Source organism: Chinchilla lanigera, unplaced genomic scaffold (assembly GCF_000276665.1).
Source record: "Chinchilla lanigera isolate Chin_1 unplaced genomic scaffold, ChiLan1.0 scaffold00060, whole genome shotgun sequence".
NCBI classification, from domain to species: domain Eukaryota; kingdom Metazoa; phylum Chordata; class Mammalia; order Rodentia; family Chinchillidae; genus Chinchilla; species Chinchilla lanigera.
Genome location: NW_004955461.1, coordinates 4117920 through 4132771, shown reverse-complemented (window position 1 = coordinate 4132771; position 14852 = coordinate 4117920). Strand labels below are relative to the sequence as shown.

The window sequence follows — 14852 nt, the reverse complement described above, 5'->3', positions numbered from 1 at the left end:
CTTCCTTCCTTCCTTCCTTCCTTCCTTCCTTCCTTCCTTCCTTCCTTCCTTCCTTCCTTTTTTCTCTCTTTATGTTTTCTTGATTTTTGCTTCTGTATCAATATTTATATTTCAGGGTTTCATTTTACTTTTTATTTATTTCTCAAGTTTTTTCCTTTTATTTGTCTCACGTTTGTTCTTTTATCTCAGTTCTCTTTTCAATCTTTTTTCCTTCTTAGTCTATTTTCTTCTCTCTTTCTCACTTTACTCATCCCCCATCATCTTCTCCACTTTTCATAACACACACACACACACACACACACACACACACACACGTGTACCTGTATATATACAAAAAGGTTAAGAATAAATCAGTACTTTACTTTGAATGGCACAATTTGTGATCATGTCAGGGTAACCCTTAGCAGAACTGTGCCTACAGAGTTCACATAGAAGTAACCAAATATATGTTAATAGGTTCTAGTAACCTTACAGGTTCCCCCAAACTCTAATTACATTCTATCCTACTGTATACTTCCCTTGCCTCTACAAATAGTCTCTTAAACTACAAATAGTCTCTTAAACTGCAAATAGTCTGCTACTATTACAAATAGTCTCTTAAACCCCTTCCAGCTGTAAAAATATCTCCAGCCGTGTTTCAGTTCTCATTTATATTTAACCCATTACTATTTCTTTCATTTCCCTCTCCTCCTCCTAACTTACCTTCTTCTTTCCCTTTTCTCCTTCCTTCCCTCCTATTTCCAAATCCCAGACCAACTACCAATAATAGCATGATAGTCTTCAAATGACACTAAAAAAGGGATGAAAGTGTTAAAACAATTTTTAATGTTTATAATTTTTTTTTTGTTTTCCTTCTGGCACCAGTAATCAAACTTACAACACTGCGCTTGCCAGGCAGGCTAAATCCCCAGTCCTTTAATGTTTATGATTACTGATGGCTGGATCTCTGAATACTGTTATAACCAGTGAGAATCCTCTACCTACAATACAGTGACTGGGTCCAACCATTTAATTTGAATAGGGTGAAGTACCAAAATACTCTTAACAAGTAAAATCAAAATCACTTCATTGTAAAATAGAATGTAGCTAGAGAGATGTTCATACAAACAAAAGGTCTCTTCATTCTATTTGAGCTGAACCCTAAGCACAAAACAAAACCAAGAAAAAGAAAAAGATAAAAAGATAAAAAGCAAGACTTTACAATATCTCCAGACTCTTCTTTAATTTTAAAGAGAAAAAACAATAGCAATAACAAAAACAACACAAGAACAATAAAAACAATACATAATTTCAAAACAAGATAATAAGAAATTAACAATGGATGTTATATTACATATTGTTATTTTCAATGAAGTTGATCAGATTACCAGATGTAAGAATGCAAGATTGATCAAACAATTAAAGAGAATAAAAATAATAAAAACGCATTAGAAATGATACAGAGCTTCACTAAACAGGATGGTAGGAATTCAACAATGTTTGTTATATTGCATACTGCTGTCTTTAAAATAGTTGTTCAGATTACCAGATATAAGCATGCAAAATTGGTCAAAAAATTTAAACATTAACTGTTTCTTTCAGTAAACCAATAGATATCAGCAGTACAATTGTCCCAACTATCCTTGTATATCTTTCTTTCTTTCTTTTTCTTTCTTTCTTTCTTTCTTTCTTTTTTCTTTCTTTCTTTCTTTCTTTCTTTCTTTCTTTCTTTCTTTCTTTCTTTTTTCTTTCTTTCTTTTTCTTTCTTTCTTTTTTCTTTCTTTCTTTTTCTTTCTTTCTTTCTTTCTTTCTTTCTTTCTTTCTTTCTTTCCTACTTTCTTTCTTTCCTACTTTCTTTCTTTCCTTCCTTCCTTTCCCTCATCCCAGTAGTTCTTTCCCTTTGTGCCTCCAAAGACTTCAATGTCTTCTCTGAAAGAAGAACTAATGGGCACCAACGGAGAGGAAATCAAACATTAAATAACCAATTTGTAAGAGGTGATTAAAGATGAAGCAAGGAAACTTGGCAAGCTCAAAGATAACAAAACCCAAAAGATAGAGGAAAAGACAAATAAGTTGACCATTGTGCTTATAAAAGAAACAAATGAAAAATTAGAAGGATTGGCCAGAACTATTTAAAGTATGAATGCGAGATTAACTAAAGAAACAGATTCAAAGAAAATGTATAAGCAGAAATCCTGAAGATGAAGAATAATATTGAATACACGAATAACAGAAGTGACCAGTGGGGGGAGAGAGTCTCAAACCTGGAGGACAGAATGGAAACACAGGATGATATACTCAGAGATACCTCAAAATGATAAGAGAGTAAGGACAATTCACCCAACAACTGCTGGATGACTAAGCTGAGGCTAATTAGAATTAGAGATCGTCAAAGGACAGCACACATGGAATGAAAATCTGTTCACAGAAACCACAGCAAAGAACTTTATGAAAATCGGGAAAGATCTCAACACATAGGTAAACAAAGCTAACAGAATGCCAAATTATTATGATGAGTAAAGAAGCTCCCTGTGATTCATCATAATCAAAATTCAAGAAGTCCAGCACAAGGACAGAATAGGAAGAGCTGCCTGCACATAGCAAAAAACTCCACTTTAAACAGATTAGAGTTACAGTGGATTTCTCAGTACAACTCTTAAAGGCATTAGAGCTTTGAATGAAGTGTTTCAAACAATCCCTCCAAACCCAAAATATTCTGCAAAACTATCTTTCAAAATTGAAGGAGAAATCAGGACATTCCATGACAAATAACATCTGAAAAAACTCGTGAGCATCACTAAGCAATAACTCAAAAAAGAAAATACTCAAGAATATCATAGACAGAACAAAAAAGTCAAACAAGCCAAAACACTTGATGGAGTGGATGCATCAAGCAGAATGAGTAGTTAAATAAAGGGGAAAAATAAAATAGGAGAAAAATAATACAATAACACAAATAAGAAAATACCTTTTACTTATAGTTCTCAATGTAAATGGCCTCAGCTGTTCAATTAAAAGACACAGATTGGTAGACTGGATCAAAAAACAAAACCCAATGGTTTCTGGCACACAAGAGACTCATTAATCCAAAATAAATTTGATTAAAACTCAAAGATTGAGGAATACTCTTCCTTTTACCCCCAAAGCAAGCATGGGCAGCAATTTTATTCTCAGACAAAGTGGACTTAAGGTTAAAACTTACCAAAAGAGGAAAAGAAGAACATTATGTATTAGTTAAGAAAACAACTTCAACAGGAAAAGAACAAATTGTAAATATATATTCACCAAATCCAGGTTCATTCAATTTCATAAAACAAACACTAGTGGACAGAAAGGATCAAGGAAACAACAACACAACCATAGTGTGGGAACTCAATTCCCCACTTTCATAAGTAAAAGTGAAACAAAAATTAATAAAGAATATTAGGGATGAACCACATCCTCAAATGCATGAACTTAATGTCTACAAGAGTGTTCTATTCTGCTACAATAGACTACACATTCTTAGCAGTACATGCAACTTTCTCCAGAACAGAACACATGGTAGTCCATAAAGCCTGTTTTAACAAATACAGGAATCAAAGTCATCCCACTTATATTATTAGATCATAGCACACTGAAACTGAAAGTCAATCACAGAAAATCCCACAGAAATTTTACAAACTACTGAACATTAAATAACACATTCCTAAAAACTCAATGGATCACCAGAAGTACAGGAAGAAATTAAGTATGTCCTAAAGTAAAATGATAATGACAGTGAAACATCCCCAGATTTACAGGACACAATGAAAGTAGTCCAAAGAGGGAAGATTACAGTTTTGAATGCTCACAATGGAAAACAGAGTGACCTGAAATAAATAACCTAATGATGTACTTCAAGATCCTAGGAAAACAACAATAGTCAAAACCCAAGTCTTTGGCAAAGGAAGTACTCAACTGTAAAGATCAGAGTGGAAATTAATGAAATTCAGACTTAAAAAACAAAAGTCAAAAATCAAAGAAGTGTTTTTTAAAGAAGCAAACGAACAAAATGGACAAACTTTAGGCTGACTTACCCAAAGAAAGAGACAAAAGACTGCAATTAGAAATGAAAAATGCAAAAACTCATAATGGATACTGCTGAAAACTAGAAGATAACTACTATGAAAAATTGTACTCCAACAAATTGGAGAATCTTGAAGAAATGGAGAGATTCCTAAAACATATGAATGACCAAATTGAACCAAACAAAACTGAACCTAACCAGTCCAATAACAGGCAATGAAATTGAGGCAGTAATGAGAATACTACCAAGAAAAGCTCAGGACCTGATGGATTTACTATTCAACTCTACAAGAACTTCAGAAGGATATAATGCCAATATTTCTCAAACTCTTTAATGCAATTGAAAAGCAAGAAGTACAGTGGTACTTAAGTTCATGAACTTAATCTTTTCCATGATTCATGTTGCAAGCCATATTGGATGAGAAATGAATTATATTTCCCCATAAGATCAATATTGATCCTAAACACTGAACTTGATTTCATTCTCATCTAATTCAATATATGACCAGAAACATGGACAGAATTGTTTGTGAACTGAGGTATCACTGTACTTCCATAGTGATTCCTGGAAACTAGCTTTATCCTGATTCCACAAAGCAGACAAAGAGATGACTACAGGTCGATCTCTTTAATGAGCATGGGCACAAAGTTCCTCAGTAAGGTACTCACAAAGAGAATGCATTGAATCATCAAAGAGATGATTATTACCACACAGGTTACATCTCAGGGATTTTAAGATGGTTCAATATATACAAATCAATAAATGTAATATATTACATAAACAGAAGCAATGACAAAAATCAAACGATCATCGCAATAGATGTACAAACATCTTTGATAAAATCCAACATCCATTAATTGTAAAAACCCTGAAGACAATAGATATACCAAGACCTTACCTTCATATGATAAAAGGTCATTTATGATAAGTCTATGGATAACATTACATTAAATCAGGAAAACCTGAGGACAGTCCCTCTAATATCAGTTATAAGACAATGGCACTATTACCACTCCTTCGTTGTTTCCATAGTACTCAAAACCCTTAGTGGTTTTGATAGCACTCGAAACATTACCTAGAGCAGTGGTGGTGAACCTACAGCATGTGTGCCACAGTGGGTTGTTTGTTGTCACTAAAAGGTCTAAAAGGTTTTCCATCACTGGCCCATAGTAATCAGACAAGAGAAAGAAATAAGAGGGATATATATAGGAAAGAAAAAAGTCAAATTATCTTTATTCACAGACAACATGATCCTGTATACAGAAACCTAAAAACTCTGACAAAACATTCTTACTATTAGTAACAAAATTCAGCACTGTAGCAGGATAGAAAATCAACACAGAAAAATCAATACTATTCCTGTACATCAATAATAAACTCATTCAGACATAAACTTGGAAAATGAAACCATTCCAATAGCATGAAAAATTACTTAGAAATTAATCTACCCAACAAAATGTAAGTCTTCTAAAATTAAAACTATAGTATTCTAAAAAGAGATTGAAGATGTTATCAGAAAATGGAAAGATATTTACTATTGCTGTACAGGCAGAACCAATATTGTCAAAGGCCACACTGCCACAACTGCTACACAGATTTAATGCAATCCCAATTAGAATACCTGCAGCATTCCCCACAAAACTGGAGAAAAAAATCCAAAAAACATATGGAACCAGAACAGACTTAGAATAGCAAAATCCACCTTGGACAAGAAAAGTAAAACAGGAGACATCAAAATCCCAGACTTTAAGATATATTAAAAAGCTACAGTGATCAAAATAGCATGGTACTGGTGCAAACATAGACATCTGAATTAATGGAACCATATAAGGATACAGAAGACACTCCGGGCACATTCAGCCCTCTGACCTTTGACAAAGGGGGCAAAAGCATATATTGGAGGAAAGACAGATATTTTAGTAAATGATCCTGGGAAAACTGATTACATACATGCAACAGACTGAATGTAGACATGTATACAACACTATGCATCAAAATAAAATGAAAATGGATGGAAAAAATAGATATTGAAGCAAACATTTAATCTGCTGGAAAATAAAATAGGTAAATCTTTTGAATATATGACACAGAAACTGATGTTCTAAAGGAACTGATATTCTCCAGTTGCACAAGAAATAGCAACAAAAATCAACAAATAGTGTTGTATCAAATTAAAAGCTTCTATACAGCAAAGGCGACAATCAATAGAGTGGAGAGATGACCTACCAAGTGGGAACAACTTTTGCCAGTTATGCCTCTGACGGAGGTCCAGTATCTAGAATTGAGAGAGAACCCCAAAAAAGCACATCCTCCAAAAAAAATCCCAGTCAAAACATGGGCACTTCAAGTAAATAAATAGTTCTCAGAAGAAGTGCAAACGGCCAATAAATACACGTAAAATGCTCACATTTTTTAACCATTAGAGAAATACAAATTAAAACAACATTGAGATTCCATCTTATTTCAGAAATAAATGGCTATCATCAAACAATAACGAATGCTGGTGAGATGGTGGTGAAAAAGGCACCCTTCTACATTGTTGATAGAAATGTAAACTTGTACAGCCACTATGGAGATACCTTAAACCCTAAAACTAAAAATTCCATTCAGCTCAGCTATTTCCCTTTTTAGTATTTTCCCAAGATTTAAAGACATCATATTATAGTGATACATGCACACCCCTTTATAGAAGCACAACTCATAACAGCTAAATCTTGGAAGTGGCTATAGGATAGCTATGAAAGGATGAATGGATATAAAATGTGGTATTTATACATAATGGAGTGCTACTTTTCCATAAAGCAGGATAAATTTGAGTTATTTGTAGGAAAACAGATGTAACTTGAGACCATAATGTGAGATATAATAAATCAGATACACAAGTTTAAATATTACATAACCTCTTTTATATGAAAAAAATACCTGGATTAGTTTGATATCAAGATAGTATACATGAGCTAACATGATCCTCCTCCTCTCTGTTATTAAACAGTATCATAATTGCTAGGAACTGACTTATTTCCTTTTTTCATTTTAAAGAGAAAAGAAAGCAAATTAACAACAACAGAGATAAAAACAAAACAATATAGAAACAATAAAAATGCTACAGAATTTCAAAACAAGATGATAGGAAATTAACAGTTGTAATATTACATATTGTTATCTTCAACAAAGTTGCTCAGATTACCAGATGTAAGAATGCAAGATTGATCAAACAATTAAAGAGAATAAAATATAATAAAAACATTAGAAACAATACAGAGTTTCACTAATCAAGATGGTAGGAATTCAACAATGGTTGTTATATTGCATATTGTTGTCTTCAAATTAGTTGTTCAGATTGTCAGATATAAGCATACAAAATTGGTAAAAACAAAAAAGATTTAAATATTACTGTTAGGAACTGACATTTCATTGGGGCTTTAAAATAATTCACTCACCCAAAGTAGCAGATGAAGAAAGTAAGGCTCAGAACTTCTCCATACTCAATCTAGTGCCTAAGCAGCCTAGCCGCCTCTCTTTTTATTTATACCTGTGTAAATGTGCATCTCTCTCTCTCTCTCTTTCCCTCTCTCTCTCTCTCTATATATATATATGTTCAACTATATGTATATTCAACAATATTTATTCATATATATATATTTAACACGATTTGCAGTATTCTGGTGTGTATGTGTATAAAGTGCTGACACAATTTGGAAACATCTAGGACTAGAATGGTTTGGTTGTGGAAGGAAGGCCCTGGAATGTCATGTGGTCTGATTTCCCTGATGCAGAGTGTATACTACAATTCTTCAAATTCTTAAGTTTCAAGCTAGAGCAAAACATTTTGGAATTAGAATAGCTCACTGAAGGAGAGAGAGAGAAAGAGAGAGAGAGAGAGGGAGTCAGATAGACAGACTCTGTCTCTACAGGGACAAAGACACAGAGAGGCAAGGACAGAGAGACAGAAAGAGACAGAGAAGCAGAGAAAGACAGAGACAGAGACACAGAGAGAGATCAACTCAAAGTGCTTTTTAGAATACACTGGGTTTCCTTCCTTTAATGAATATAGTGATCTAAGTGCTCCATTATTCAGACATGGGATGAATAATAAGGCAATGACTGGAACTATTAAAGAGGGGAAAATACTTGGGAGAATTTATGTCTTTACATTTAAACTCATTCTCTTGGAGAAAACATACCCAAGATTAGATCTGACTCCTTTGCTGCATGCTATTTTATTTTCTATTTATGTCTGTGTTGCTAAGAAATCCTGGCTGTCTCCAACATTAGAGGCAATGGGTTATAGAACCATCAAAAGTATACATGGGAATAACTACAAGGCTATTGCCTTCCATCTGTGGGGACAAATGCTGGAATCTGTATTATAATACATTCCTCGTGTAGCTGAATCTGATTTCACTGGTGGATATAACCAGAGACCTTTGCCCTCAAATTCATTGCAAGCGGCTGTGGACAACCAGGGCCACTCCACCACTGACAAGGAGCTCTTCTGGAAGAAGTGTAATCCAAAACCCATCTCGGAATTTTATTAGAACCAGGGAAAGCAACAGACTATTAGTTAGGATTCCAAACAAGGTAAAGAAACCCACATGCTTCAGGGAAAAGGGCTCATATCAGTTTTCTAAATTTTTATTTTTTCTCTTTTATTAGGAGTGGAAGAAAGCCACGTTGTTGAATTTGGGACACTTATTTTGGATTTTAGTGTATTTATTTAAACATTTCTGGAAAACATGATCTCTGTAAGTAGAGAACATGTTCTGTTAGTTTAAATTTGACCCACGTCCTGTAATATAATTCAAGATTCTGTGGGGACTTAGTAAAACTTAGCTTTAGTTTAACTTGTTTCTTTCTTGGCATTATACAGTTATTTTATTCTTTATTTAGAGGCGGGGTACTGGGAGTTGAATCCAGGACCTTTGCACTATATTCTTAGCCTTTAATTTTTTTTTTTTTTTTTTTTTGGTTGTTGTTGTTTTGAGATAAGTTCTTGCTAAGTTGTCCTGGTTGGGCTCAAACTTGAGATCCTCTTGCTTTAGCCTGCCAGAATGCTGGGACTACAGATGTGCACCGTAAGCCTGGCTTATTTTATTCCTTTTTAAGGGATAAGACAACCTCTTAGGGATGAATGAAAAGCTCTGTAGACCAAATCACAAATCTAACTTTTATCAATTATTAGGATGTTACCTAAGGAAAATTCTTCACTTCTCTGGATCTATGTGTGTTGTGGGATGTGGATATCATGAGCAGTCTGGTAACTTGAGGGTCATCATTTTCACTCCACAGATGATAAACGTTACCAAGATACATTCTACACTTCACACACACAGCATGCAGCTGGACTCTGAAACTGCAACACAGAGTCTATGTGCCCAGGTGATCTGCTCCACAGTGTTTCCCTCCCTACAAAACACTGTCTCTAAGTTGCACTGTCTCTAGGGCATTCAACTCCTCTTCTTGCACAACTATGCACTTGCTCAAATTTTGGAACAACATATAAACATTTTCTTAAAACAAAAATAACCTGGTTGAATTTGCTTATAATCACCTCTCCTGTATGTCTGACCTGGTCTGGACTCACATGTGCTGTATGAATCAAGGAAAGGAAGGATTTGGGGATGGTCAGAATATAAGCAAGCTCAGAGCACTGTTTTCATAAACAAAATACTATATCACCAACTCCAAATAATATATACATACAGGTTCTAGCTCAACATAATGTGTGACCTATAATACAGCTTTTATTTTATATAGGTGGCAAATCAAGCGGAATTGGAACTCTAAGAGGTCAGATGTTGTGTTTTCTAAATTTGTAAGGGAATTCAATGAGGTACATGATCTGATTATAAGATTCGTTTGCCAAGCGTAAAACAATAGAAATTTAAAAATCCACATGGGGTGTATACAAACAAAGCTACCTAAATGTACTCATGCTCACTCTTACAAAAGATATATATATATATATATGTAAAATGAATATATATAAATATATATAAAATATATATGTAAAATGAATATATAATATATATAAATATGTATGTTAAAAAAAAAATATATAAAGTGAAACTCTCCTTTGTACAAGGTAATATACTAGAGACAGAATCAAACACCTGAGCTCACTGCTCACAAATCTCACTGGTCATCTGGAAAGAGATGATTATGTAAATAATAGCAAGAGTACTGAGTTTAATGAGGGAGAAAGGTAGGAGCTATGTGAGCTTATCTTGAATTAGTGTGGGCAGAGATTGTTAAAGGTTTTGTGGAGAGTATGGCATTTAAATCGAAGTATACAGAATGATCAGGAATTAATTTGGCAACAGGGCTTGTGTCTGGAGGTCTCCCAAAGCCTCACGCAGTCATAGGTGGAGATTTTCAGAAGTAGCTGGATTTAGGGGGCGTGACACTGGGATTAAGGGTGTCCCACCCGGGTGTGCTACCCACCCTAAGCATGGGTATCCTGGAGGGGATGTAAGGCACAGAAAGAGGACTGCTGCTGCTTCTGCTTCTGCTTTTTTGCTGTTGCTTCCTGCCTGCTTTGTGATGCCCCACTGTTGTCTGCCATCAGCCTTGTAGCCAGCTGCTTATGGATGTAAGCCTCCACAAACTGTGAGGTGAAACAAACCTTTTTTCTCTTAATCTCGAGTGTTGGGTATTTTTGTTTGAGCAGTGCCAAAAATAACTAAGACATTTGGCAAACCAGGGAAGGGAGAAAGTTGATTCTAAGTGCTGTATATGTAAACAACACAGGGAAGTCTGAAAGATGGGATAATCAGTGGCCCCCTGTGAAGCCAAGAACTGCTCAGCATGGCTGAACTCCAGAGATGAAGCTGTGAGGTGGGGTAGAGGAGATGCTGAGGTAATCGGTTAGCAGTGTGGTCACACCAAGGGGCAGTGGAAAGAATCGGTGCATTTACATTTTAAATTTTGGAGCAACAAGGTCAGACTTTAAAAAGAATGTTTACATTTCCATGTGAGGCATGAATTTGAAGGATGCAAAGATAAACACAAAAAGACTAGTAAGTGTATAAGTATAATAACCAGAAATGCCAGTTATCTGGGTTAGGATGAAGAGAAGGACAGAGACAAGTGTATGGATCTGAGAAATACTTAAGGAATGCAATTAATTGGTTATTAGTGGTTTATCCTATGTGGGGAAATGAAAAAAAAAAGGGTATAAAACTCAGTGGTACCATTTATCAGTAGAGGAAAAGTATAGGAAAGAAAAGTTTGGGGTGGGTTATTATACTACTTGAATTTCAGTGAGAATTTGCTATGAACCAGTGACTGTTCTAAGTATTTTATAAACATGTGCTCATTCAATTTTTAATGACTCAAGTGCATACAGTATTGAAAACTTTATATAAGCCTCTTGTCAATAGAGAGCTGATATCTTCAAGGACTGCAATTTTGATGCACATAGTCTAATCTCAGAGACCTTGAGTTGACATATTACTCTCTTTGAGGGCACATTTAGAAAGGCTGAATAGGAAGTGAATTACATAATGAATTATATATAGTATATTATATAGAGCTCAGAAGCACAATCTGAGCAAGAAAAATAAATTAGGGAGTCATTCTGTCAGCCATGATAAGTATGAAAAGTCAGCTTACAGTAAATGTTTTAATTCTTAACCACAAAAATTGTAATACAAATGTCTCTGTATGTTGGGTCTCTTAGACAGCTCCCCTCTAAGTTTTAGGGTAATTTCAGCTTTCCCTCAAAGAACTAGGTTCTTCCAGCCTGTGGGTTTCCCACTCGTTGGGATCTACTTTGAATAGTCCAAGAGGTTTTTTTGTTTTTGGTTTTCTGTTTTTGTATTTGCTAGCTGATGAGCTAAGAAAAAGCATGTGGAAGATTTCTCAAGGTATGATAGAGGCCAGGACTAGAAGTGATGTTTCTACCCAAATCATAGAGGCTAGAACACTTCATGTGGCTCCAACTGGCCACTTTCATTTAGGTATATGCTCAGGGGGAAAAAGAGGCATGGTGACTGAAGCTATGGCAGTGAGTGGGATCACATGGTGAATGAATATAGAATTGGAGAGATGACCCAGGTCAGATATCTGACAAGATCTTCAGGATAATGATGATGAGTAATCGCTAAAACTTTTAGAGCACTTACAGTGCTCCAGGCACATCTACATATATTAATTCATGTACTCCTTATAAAAGCCTTTTGATGTAATGATATTATTATATCTTTTTATGTAGATAAAGAAATCAAGTTATAGAGATAGTAAATAACTCTCTTGAGGTCACATAGCTAGTAAGTGGCAGAAGAAGAATTTGAAGGCAGGCAGTCTGCTTCCAGAGTCTATGAATTTAACCTATGTCTTATGCTACATAATTACTAACTTCAAATACTTGAAAAATGTCACATTAATATGTGAGTGTCTTTGCTGTGGGTTCCCATGGGATAGGACGATAACTAACAAATGGAATTTAAATGATAGCAGTGTTCAGCCCAGAAGGGAACTCTTTCTCACAGAGCTGTCTGAGTGGAAGCAGACTGCAGCCTGAGATAGTGCAATCTTCATCAGCGGAGTTACTCAAGCAGAAGAGGAACAAGCCCGTGGTAAAGATGTCACAGAGAAAAGTGAGTGGTTTAAAGAGATAGCAGTTATGTTATCCACCAATGTGTAAGAGTGAAGGAAACTATAAATCTATTTTTGCTAATTTCTCCTGGTGAATGTAAACTCTTCTAGTTTCTGAATTATCTACTTAAGGTAAGTTCTTACACTTGTATGGATGGAAATTAGGAAAAGGGGAAAGTATGAAAGAAGAATCCCTGCCCTTGAAGATCTTATACTTTATCTATGGAGAGAACACACTCACTTGTGTATTACCCATGTGAAATACCAGAGAGCCATTTGGATAAGCTCTGATCTGGGAGAGACTGAGAGGTATTTGTAGTGGCTGAGGATTCCAAAGTTGGCTCAGGTATGTGGACTGTCTGCTCCAAAGTCCTCTTGTCTTTACAGTCAAGCCTGTTTTCCAATTTAAACTCATCTGAATCACATGGAGATGTCGGTAAATCAACCTCAGCTTTCTTTTTCAGTGTGACTGGCTTGGAGCCTGCAAATTTACATTTATAATAAGTTCCCAAGTGAGTCAGATTCTCTCCTCAGGTGATCACATTTTGGAAATCATTGCTGCAATATAAGGCTTATTACTTAATACTATAATCCTGTGTTTATGTGTCTAGCTTTTCCTCCTGACCCCAAACAGGAGCCATCTTGTTTGTCTCCATATTCCCAGGGTATAGCTGCTGTTCGTTTCTTTAATAAATGTGTGCTGAGTAAATAATTTGAAAGAAATGCATGGTTCTCTAGAAGCACAAATGGGGAAAGAAGCCACGGGAGTACATCAGGGAGGAAGCCTATGTTCTCTCCTCCCACAAGTTTGGGAGCATTATTTATGATAGGAGGTGTTTAAACTGAAAGGCAACCTTACATATTGCACACATCCCATTTTGTAATTACAGGGCTATAGTCTGAAATGAATATCAGAATACTGACTTCTCACCTTTCTTCCTTGTCATTTTCCTTTTTCTTCAGACTGTCACAGCCGTGTCAGGGAAGGGAAGCATTCCTTCTCCTGTGTTGAATATAATTCTCCTCTCCTCTTCCTGGATCCGCTCCCTTTGGACTGTCTTTGGCTGAACTTTGTGATCTTCACTGAAGGGGGAACCCTTTCCCGCTGTCCTGTGGGAGAGCAGCCCCTTTGAAGTCACAGCTGGCTTGACTAAACTCATTCCTCTGTCCTCAATGTGTGTCTGATGCAGTGTTGGCCCAGGCTCCCTCATGCCGGCTCCTGCTATTGAACCAGACCCAAGTGCAATGTTTAATGTGAGTGTTTGGCTTGGCTTAAATTTGGCCAAATCATCTGTACTTTGTTTCATTTGAAAGCCTTATTTTTTTCCTCTCTCTCTCTCTCTCTTTCTCTCTCAACTAGTTCATTCCAGATGTTTTTGATTTGTCTTTTTGCAGTCTACTCCACCCAGTTCCTAAATCAGTAAATCATTTTCATGCTTCTTCTAAAATCTAAGGAAAGAAAGTGCTCAATTAGAGAAAGAAACTGATTATAGGTTTCATAGAACTTACACTTAAGAAAGGCTGTCCTCCTCAGAACTACCTTTCCAAGGTGGGAGAAAATGTCACCATTCAGAATATGCAGAATGGGCTTCACCATTCTTTTAGCCACTTAGCATGGGGTGGAAGAGAGTAGATACAATGCTAGTATTACAAATATCCACGTTCATCCCTTGCTTCAAAACCTGATATAATTGCTAAGCTTGTGTGAAGGCATTGTCACTCAAATGCAAATAGACACTTCAAGTCTATGAACTCATCTACGGCAGCAGTGAAATACTTAAAATGTTCAAGGCCCATGCCTCTCTTCTGGCACCTTTTACCTTTCTCAGTACTTTGGCTATGACAAGGAGGCTAAGGATGAGCAAGATCCAAACAGAAAAAAATGTTTGCTTTATTGCCCTTATGAAGAAATCCTTCCTGGGGGAAAATCATGGATATGATAAGGTAGCAATGGAATACAGGGAGAAAAGCCAGGACAGTCCTTGAATTGGGGAAAGAACTCTTGGATGTTTGAAAGGTGCAGATTTGAGACCGATGGTAGCCTATTATAGGAGATATTTTAAAAATAGAGAAGAAAGTTTTAAGGAATTTTACTAGGTTGTAAATATAATTTCTCTTTGGTGCTTTTTCAAGTGACTTACTGGAGACTTAATATTTCTTTCCAACAGTTTTTGTGGAGATGATGCATCTATTCTCTTAGATTTGACGATACTGATTTCATCTCATC

At 35.7% G+C, this 14852-nt stretch overlaps 1 long non-coding RNA gene across 1 annotated transcript in view; it reads right to left on the bottom strand.

Annotated features, from left to right (window-relative positions):
- Positions 1 to 13775, bottom strand: part of LOC102006222 — a 22685-nt gene extending 8910 nt beyond the window's left edge. The window contains exon 1 of the long non-coding RNA XR_263079.1: positions 13557 to 13775. This is a non-coding gene — a long non-coding RNA (uncharacterized LOC102006222). The remainder of the gene's footprint in view (positions 1 to 13556) is intronic.
- Positions 13776 to 14852: the final 1077 nt, after the last annotated feature.